Source organism: Eptatretus burgeri, chromosome 5 (assembly GCF_056783735.1).
Source record: "Eptatretus burgeri isolate ZD-2024b chromosome 5, Ebu_testis_v1, whole genome shotgun sequence".
NCBI lineage: Eukaryota > Metazoa > Chordata > Myxini > Myxiniformes > Myxinidae > Eptatretus > Eptatretus burgeri.
In genome coordinates this window covers 37,833,874-37,843,873 of record NC_140965.1, presented here as the reverse complement: position 1 = coordinate 37,843,873, position 10,000 = coordinate 37,833,874, and the positions used below count along the sequence as shown (strand labels likewise).

The 10,000-nt window shown below is 43.2% G+C and overlaps 1 protein-coding gene across 2 annotated transcripts in view; it reads right to left on the bottom strand.

Moving 5' to 3' along the window:
* Positions 1–10,000, bottom strand: part of LOC147026255 (extracellular sulfatase Sulf-1-like) — a 397,411-nt gene that overhangs the window by 270,231 nt on the left and 117,180 nt on the right. The window lies entirely within an intron of this gene.

Below are 10,000 nucleotides of genomic sequence, written 5' to 3'. Positions count from 1 at the left end.
ATCCATCTCGACTCAAGTACCCAGGTCCATTGAGGTACTCACCTTATGCTAACCTTATCAAATCTCAAGTGAGAATTAATGATCCTTTCGACACTTCCAACACCGATGTGTCCTCTCTACACATCTAGTTTAGTAATTTGGATATTTTCTCAAATTAGCTGTTAAATACATTGAATATTTGGTTTGCTTGGTTGACAACAGTTGGTTGCACTAAAGAATGCTCAAAATTGCTAACCGATTCCCAGCCAGGTTTTGAATGCACTAACCAATAAAACACACATCTTTGTTAATGAAAAGCATCACAAAATTGTGTCGACAGTCTTATGTGAATGTAATCTGTTTGATGTTACACTTCCCAAGGAAGTTAGTGATACACCTGTTCCACAGCACACACAACTAATAGGCCACCATACTGGTTTTACCCAGAATGCTTTGACCATCAGTGATGTCAATTCCTGTACAAATTGAACAGAGCAGACAATATCTTTGCAAAAAATTTCAGCAGTCAACGATTATTTTCACATGATTTCCAAATAAAAAGTTAAGATGAACCTTTAACCGCTCTCTTTGTTCAGTGTGATATCCAATACGTGTACTGATAGGTATTGATGAACATACAAGGAAGTGTACAGTCTGTAAAAAAAAAAAAAAAAACATTCCTTAACCAAGCATCATATTTTAGTTTGGTGTCTTCTTAGTGCTTCCCATTCTGCAAATATTATCACTTCAACACTATAATCAGTGACAGCTATACAGAAGAATTGTTTCCACACAGACCAGGTTTGAAACAACCCTCCTCTTCTGGCTTTGTGTTCCTGTTTTTTTGCAGATAATCAAATGCTTAGAAATATTTAAGCAGCTTATCCATTGTTCAAGTAGCTTTCTTCCTTTTTTCCAGAAAAAAAAAACATGAACACCATACGAGATGTGGTGTCCAGCCAAAGAGAGGCTCTGCGATTTATAAATGGAGATGCTCTAGGATGCTCCAAGAAAGTAGAGATGCTTTTTAAGGAAATTGTTTTAGTTCTTGTGTTAAATACTCATTGAAGGACTTGCTGCTTCTCATTATTATTATTCGGCATGATCGTTCAAACCGTAGCTGCCGCACTTTTCTGTCTCATTCATTCTCCTTGACGAATATCATTCTTGTTTGCTCACTCCATCTGCTTATGTTTGCATTCCATGTTGGTTTTGCTTGCCCCAGCTTTACTTGCTTTCAGCAGTCTTCTCTAACAAGCCCAGCACCAGCTGTCCCAATGTCCTCCATACCCGATGCCTGTACTTTATTGCATTATTCTCCACTTTTCCTAATCCAGCAGCCCTACGTCATTGCTACCTCCACCACAGAAGACGAAGGAGGTTATGTTTTCACCCCACTATATCTGTTTGCTTGTTTGTTTGTGTGTGGGATATCTCAAAAAGTTGTGGACAGATCCGGATGTAATTTTGTCGGCAGGTTGGGTGTGCGACAAGGAAAAAAAACTGATTAGATTTTGGTGAAGCGGATCTGATAATTTTTTAAGCGATTCTTCACCATTGAGAGATAGGGCGAAACTAATATATAGCATATCTCAAAAAGTTGTGGACGGATTCGGATGAAACTTGATGGACATGTTGGGTGTGTGGCAAGGACGAATTTGTTCGATTTTGGTGGATATCCGAATCCGAATCCGGATACGAGTATTATTTAATTTTCAAAGCAATTCTTTACCATTGATAGGGGCAAAAATGATATCGTCCTATATAGCATGATATTTCAAAAATGTATTGGGCCCCCGATATGTTCTCGCGGATCAGGCATTACGTGACGGAGGTATGCACTCTAGCAAGTGCCCTCCAAATTACCTCTTGTTTTCTCATTTATTTATTTTGTTTGTACACCTTGTCAAGGCTCGTATGAGAGCTAACACACAATGCACAGCTAGGGGGGCATGAGACAAGAGGGGCGGGAGTGGGAAGGACAAAACAGTGGGGAACAGAGACATTAGGAGATCTGTGGAAGGGAGAGGGATGGGGCGGGGAACATGGGCTATACAAGATGGACATTTCAGGCACTTTCAGGAAGGAAAGCAGGGAACTTGAAGGAGGTGGGTTTCGGGTGGATGAACGGGGGTAGAAAAGATCGAGGATTTGGATGGGGGATGATAAGAGGTGGTGGTGTGAAGCTGTTTTGAAGGCCTGGAGGGAAGAATGGGATTGAACAGAGTGAGGGAGTTTATTCCAAAGGCGGGAAAAAGAGGAATTAAAGAGTGAACGTGAGCAGTGATTCATGATTTTGGTAGTTTTACCAGAAGGGGGTTGTTGGCGGACATTGAGCGCCCTATGGAAATATGGTGGGGTAAAATCATCGACAGAACGGGGGGGGGGGGCGAGACTGGAGAGGAGACGGTAGAAGACAGAAAGACCACCGACCTGCCTGTGGTGAGAGAGTGAGAGGCCAAAAGACTCAGCCTCATCACGGTAGATGCCAATGATCTGAAATGCCTTGGTTTCCACAGCGTGAAGCCGAGAAAGGTGGGAGGAGCACCAGCCCAGAGGGGAGAGCAGTACTCCATGAGGCTGCAAATGAAAGCTTTGTATGTGGTCAGGAGCTTAGATGGGCTGAGAAAGGACTTTGCATGATAGAGGATTCCCAGTCGGCGACTGGCTTTGGAGGCCAGGTTGGAAATGTGGCTTTTGCAGGAAACATCATAGCAGATAGTGAGACCCAGAAGCTTGAAAGAAAGGACTTCTTCCAAAGGATTGTTGAGAAAGTAGATAGGGGTGAGGTTCCAAACAGTCCTTTTGGAGAGACAAAGTGAGAGTGTGAGATTTGTCCGGATTGAAAGACATGTTCCATGTTTTGGACCAGTTTGTGATTTTACCCAGATCTGCAGTGAGCAAAGAAGCTGCTGCTTGCCGGTCTGAGGGATGACAGATGGTATAGCAGAGGGTGGAGTCATCAGCAAAGAGATAAAGAGGATTTTTCAGAGAGTCGGAGAGATCATTGATGAAAACCAGAAAAAGAACAATGCCCAGAATGCTACCTTGAGGAACTCCAGCCTGGACAGGAAGAGGGGATGAAAGAACTCCATTTAGGGCCACATGTTGTCTGAGACAGGAGAGGAAGTCAGCGAGCCATGAGTCGAGCTGGCCTTAGATGCCACAGGAGGAGAGTTTGGTGAGCAGGGCAAGGTGTCAGACCATGTCAAAAGCATGCGCTATGTCTCAGGATACGGCTCTGAGTTCATGTCTGGCATTGAGGACCTCCATCCATTGTTGAACATACACTCTGGTCCTTTTGGCCATCTAATTCGCTTTTCTAATTGGTTTATTTACTTGTTACGTAGAAGCAACATTACATGCAATATGTATATATGCATATGCATATATATACTAGACAACCCGTGAACCCGCTGGGTTCCCGTTGTGACACCGGTTGATAAAAAAAAGTTTCAAAAAAAAAGAAAAAACAAGATGGCTCCAGCGAACTATACCGCTGAGGTTGTTTGCACTGATCAAATAATCCCAAAGAGTACTTCATTAAATCGGGAATAGATTTTTAAAAAAAATTTTTGTTGCTCGATTTGAACGAAACTTGATATTGCGCATCAATGTGGAAAAAAAAAAAACGGAGAAAAGAAAGTCGAAGAAATTATTGTGCATAATCGTCTAAAAACAATTTCATTTATTAATGAACAAGGAAGTATTAGATCAAAATGGCGATGTTCATTTTATACTTAAAAATAAATCGTCTTTGTCGATACTAAATGTTTGAGATTTTTAAATAAATCATTTCAATAAAAAAGATAGCTCCAGCGAACTATACCACTGAGTTGTTTACATTCATAAAATACTACCAAAGAGTACTTGACTGGATCAGGAATTGATTTTTTAATAATTTTTTAGTTGTCCGATTTGAACGAAACTTAACACTGCACACCGCAGGAGAATGGTGTGTAAGGTGGCACTAAAATTTTTGCGCCATTATGTACCGTTTTGGCTGTATTCCGTGAACATACATACATACATATATATTTACATATTTACAAGATGAGAGGGTTTTAGTAATATAGATAAGATATATATATAATGCCTTCTCATTCGTGGCCAAACTGGCATCCTACAGATAATTAATCATTGAGTCAGTTCTTCTCTAGTGTATGCTTGAATGCTCCTAAAAAAAAACATTTTGTGCTTGACTGTTGACTTTAGCTTGTTGAGCATGGTACTTATCACATCGACCAAAGTTTCCACCACAAAAGACTAATATTTTGCATTTGTGTGGATAACAATTGATGTTAGGTCTTTCTTTCTTTAATGGCCATATTCCCACCTTGTGGGGTCAGCTGGGAAAAACATTTGGCCAAAGTCTGATGAACTGGCTGGCCTCGCCATTTCGTTCGACTAAGTAGGTTAGAGCTGGATTTTGGGATTTGTTCAGGGTACCGGCGATAACTCGCCTACTCTTTGTGAGGACATCATGGGATCTTTAACATCCACCACCGAATCTCTGGAGTTGGGATGCTAAGTTTATGGTCCATCCGAGGGATGGCGCACATATTGATGTCTCCCTTGCCTGCAAAATACCAGGGTGACAGTTTAGAGCTTAGCCGAGATTAGAATGCAGGTTGGAAAGTTCAGAGGTGAGTGTGCATACCTCTAAGCTATCCAGTTTGCTACAATTGATATTAAATATCTATGAAAATTCCTGAACTGTTCTTTTCTTGCGTATGGCAGCTTGGCTATCATTTCTTGGAAATTATGGGGTAGCTATCATTTCTTGGAAGCGCAGCTGTGCCCCTCTACCAGTACACTGTTAGTCATTTTGCTGACCTCAGAAGAATGACAGGCTGAGTCAACCCCACCTGGTGTTAATTCAGTGGAAAACTGGACTCAAACTCAGGGCCCTAAGATACCAAGCCAGCCACCCGAACCACGAAGCCAACAACAGGCTTATTCCTGAACTATCAAATTAGAATAGCTTTCCGGGAACACCCATAATTACGAACAAAGGCTATTGTACGGCAGTGGCCCCATCTACTAGCATAATTTACTGGTGAACATGCAAGACCCGATGGTGTCTTTCACAAGAATAGGCATTGTGTGTTGGTACCCTGACCAAAAATCCATATTCCTGCCATAATGTACAGGAGCATTGCTTCAGCAGCACAGTCACACCTCAGTAATGATGAAACCAGTGGGCCAAATCCATAATCGAGTCCCAGTCCAATAAGCATTCATTAACGACGACAGTCTTGGGAACACAGTTACCATCACGTGTATATTCTGATCTACCCGGGGTATAGTAACTTGCTACCGTCACAAAATTTACTTCCAAGCTCTTTTACAATCATTGACTAAAGTATAAAGAAAACAGGGCGAAATTCATGTAATACAAGGTGGTAAAAATGGGGAAGGGTGGAGGGAGGAAGGGAAGTGGGGGGAGAGAGAAGGGAGTTGGGGGGGGGGCTACACTCTTCATGGATCTGCAAATGTATTAGAAGTCGATGTTAATGATAATGAAAACTGCCGAACAGCTAACACATTGATCTTCCTGCCATTTTGTCTGCTCGTTTATACAATGATAGTGAAGCTAATGATTCCACGGTTTCCATCCCATCTCTCCAGCCTCACATCAGTGTAGGTATTGGACGACTGCCTGAAACCACATATTCAAGCTTCTTATTCATTGCCCTCTGCAGGCACTTTTAAATGTTGTAATAACAAAACTAAATGAGGTTGCAATGCACAGCTTACACAGAATGGTGCCAATGGAACACGATAGAGAATCAGCATAATGCAATATGGCAATGGTTTTCTTCTTCAACAATATTCTTCCTTTTTCACAAGGTTACTCGGTGATGTCTGTGTATACTTATATGAATTACACCCTTCGTCGGCAAGAGTTGGCAAGTCTGGTGTTCTCTTCGAAGTTTATAATGTATCATTCTGCAATTCCATATCAAAATGCCCCTTCCATGTTGATTTGTCTATTTCCTGTAATGAATGCAAACACAAATTGCCATCTCCCCTAATGTCCTTATCCTCTCTATGATGGATGAACAAGCTCCTTTTCAGCCTTATATCACTGGGAAAATAGATTTAAAAAAAAACAAAACAGCCAAATCAACAGTCACACCATCACACACAACGTACTCCAATGGAATGACCAGACCATTGAACCAGAAGTCATACATTATGGAAGAGTTGCATCAGTGGAATCCTTACATAAGCCAGATCCACCACTTAAAAGCCGATTTGACAACTTGCTCATGCAGGATCTATCTATCTCTATATCTATATCTATATCTATATCTATATCTATATCTCTCTCTCTCTCTCTCTCTCTCTCTCTCTCTCTCTCTCTCTCTCTCTCTCTCTCTCTCTCTCTCTCTCTCTCTCTCTCTCTCTCTCTCTCTCTCTCTCTCTCTCTCTCTCTCTCTCTCTCTCTTTCTCTCATTAAGCCTAACCTGCAGACGCGAACAAGCCGTCGAACTTACTTTTCAAGAAAAGTTGTCCTATCAGGGTTCATTGCTTGGAAATGACCTTCAACATGCAGGACTACCAACAAGTGACAGACACAATGCTTGGAAATGCTGCTAAATGCGTTCGATATCGAATCTGAAGTTTGTTAAATGGAGCTGGAGAACTTCCCTGTTCTAAATGTGAGAAAGTTCATTGCTGGTGAATTACAAGTTAAAATGACCAAGACTGAAGCAAGTTAGAGCTGCATAGCGGTCCTTCACTTGGTTCAATTCAATAACCCCTTGAAAGCACACGTTTATTCTTAATACCATGGCATCAGCAAAAATTTCAGTTTTTGTTTAAGGGTATTGATATACTTATTTAAATGTTTGATCTTTGCTAATTCCATGACTGGGTCTGGCAGGATGACCTAGAAGCATGCCTGACTCAACTCTCGGTTGTCTGGCTAGCCTGGCTGGGTTCGAATCCCGACCCAGAATTGTCATCCTGTTGTTTCACAGGCAGGGTGATTCATCAATGTGTGTGCCGTCACTCGGATGTACGTTTTAAGCCGGGTGTCCTGTCCGCTAGCATTCGTTGGTGTACGTAAATATATCATGGTGTCTTTCCGCGGAATAGGCGGGCTGTTGCTGGCACCCTGGACAAATTCCAAATTCCTGCCCTGCCTGGCCTGCCGGTTCATGAAAGACTTTGGCAAAGCTTCCTCCGGCTAACCCAACAAGAACGTGGGAATAACTGCTGCTGTTAAAGAAGAAAAAGTAGAAGAAGATATATCCATGACTGGACCATCTGTACATGATGATCACAATGATGTTTGGACTTAACTTGCAACATACATGTTAGTTTACATTCTCCTATCATATGAATGTACAGTATCTATAAATAAGTAAAGAGAATGACCACTTTGTCTCCCTTAAGACCCTCCCATGAGGGTCCGAATAAATTATTTGAATAGAAATCAGATATTACTGTGTCTGTTACAAAATAAAGAAAGAAACACTTGAGTTTTTAACGTGATTCGGTTGAATATCCACAGAGGATGTTATCGTGCTGAGCAAAAACTTGTATGTTCAGAGAATACTGGTGGACATTGGTGGACATAAGCCCAAGTCTTTCACGAAGCGGTTGGCCAGACCTGACGTTCGATTGAAGGTGATTGCAATTTGTTCAGTGTTCCGGTGATAACTAAGGCAATAGGACTCCGTGAGGTCTTGGGACACCTAGCTTAACGTCCATTCAACGTATGGAAAACACATCCATTCATCTCCCTGTACGGTTGTGGTGATTATTCCCTTTCAGTATGCTGGTTTAGGATGATGATGCTTAAACCAGAACAAGAGAAATCTCACTCACATTAACAATGCAATGACGTGTTGAAAATGAAGTCCGGCTGATGATTACTTCTTCGTCGTCTCTCCAGCGGTTTGCTAAGAAGGAAGTATTTAATGGCGCTGAGCCACTGCGGCTTCCAAATGGCGTCGAAAAATGGTAAGCAGAAGAGGAAAACTCGTTCGTTGTTATCGTGGTTGTTTAACCAAACAAACCAAGCCTGGTGTTGGCTTATTGGTTAGGGTGGCGGCTTGGGACCCTAGGGCCCCGAGTTCAAGCCTGGTGTTGGCTTTGTGGTTAGGGTGGAGGCTTGGGACCCTAGGGTCCTGAGTTCAATCCTGGTGTTGGCTTAGTGGTTATGGTGGCGGCTTGGGACCCTAGGGTCCTGAGTTCAAGCCTGGTGTTGGCTTAGTGGTGAGGGTGGCAGCTTGGGACCCAAGGGTCCTGAGTTCAAGCCTGGTGTTGGCTTAGTGGTGAGGGTGGTGGCTTGGGACCCTAGGGTCCTGAGTTCAAGCCTGGTGTTGGCTTAGTGGTGAGGGTGGTGGCTTGGGACCCTAGGGTCCTGAGTTCAAGCCTGGTGTTGGCTTAGTGGTTAGGGTGGTGGCTTGGGACCCTGGGGTCCTGAGTTTAAGCCCCGTTGGCCGCTGAATTAAATACACCAGGAGGTTGACTCAGTCTGTCATCCTTCCGAGGTCGGCAAAATGAGTACCAGTGTACTGGTAAGGGGGACACTGCATCAGCGTCATAGCTGCGTTCCAACCAATGATGCAACCGGGGGGGGAGAGAGAGAGAGAGAGAGAGAGGAGAGAGGAGAGAGAGGAGAGAGGAGAGAGGGGAGAGGGGAGAGGAGAGAGGAGAGAGGAGAGAGGAGAGAGGAGAGAGGAGAGAGGAGAGAGAGAGAGAGAGGAGAGAGGAGAGAGGAGAGAGAGAGAGAGAGAGAGAGGAGAGAGGAGAGAGAGGAGAGAGGAGAGAGGAGAGAGGGGAGAGGAGAGAGGAGAGGGGAGAGGGGAGAGGGGAGAGGGGAGAGGGGAGAGAGGAGAGAGGAGAGAGGAGAGAGGAGAGAGGAGAGAGGAGAGAGGAGAGAGAGCCAAACAAACGAAATCCACTTCGCTCAATAATCTTGATAAAATCGAACAAAAGTCACCATTAAATATTGACGTGTTGAGTGACTCATGAATAAGGATGAGAAAGGCTTGTAAGTAAAGGCGTGTGAGCTTCCAACATGTCGTCTAGACAAGTTCTCGTGAGTCCTTGGCCTGTTTTTTTAGCACCTCGTGCGTTGATTGGCTCTCTGGAAGATGCAACTGATTGGCTACTGGAGTTGACGTGTTTGCTTCTTTTTACAAATATTAGCACAATAAAGAAAAATTAATGAACTACTGAGTAAAGAAAAATGAACGAGTCACTGCACAGTAATGTGAAACACCAGGGTGACATGTTACAGCTGGGTCGAGATTCAAACCCAGGTGGACAACATACCTCCAGGCCATCCCAACAGTCTCAATTATAGACAGGTGGTAAAAATTAGGTTAGCCTAATGTTTAGCTCATAGGAGGAATTTAAATGTTTTTATTTTACAGTGTACCAGTCCAAATGTTTACTACTTACCAAAGACACAATGTGATTTAAGGTTGAGAATAAAACAAAAGCAGAAGGAACAACTGGTTTTGGCCACCTCTAAAATGTGGTGTGCTCCAAGATTCTACTTCCTCACCTGCTGTACCAGACACTTTCAATGACAATCAATTCGACCCGTTGGGGCTGACAGTATGGCCTACAGGTGTGCACACTCACCACTAAGCTGTCTCGCCTGGGTTCGAATCCTGACACAGCTATAAACTTTCATCCTGGCGTTTTATAGGCAGGGTGATTCATCAAAGGGTTTTCCATCCCTCGGATGGACATTAAACGGTCGTCCTGCGTGCCCACATTAGTTGGACGTTAAAGATCCCGGGGTGACCTTCCAGAAGAGTTGGCGAGCCATCACCAGCACTCTGGTCAAATTGCAGCTCTAAGTTCTGCTGGGAAGGCAAGGACAAACCACCACCCAGTATGACACTTGCTCAGGAAGCTGCTTCGGCGGCATCGACACTCTGCGAAGAGTGTGGCACATTAGAAGAGAGATAATTTCACTCGTGATTGTAACCGGAATTAGATAATTCAGAAACAAGTGCACAATAATAATAATAATAATAATAATCAT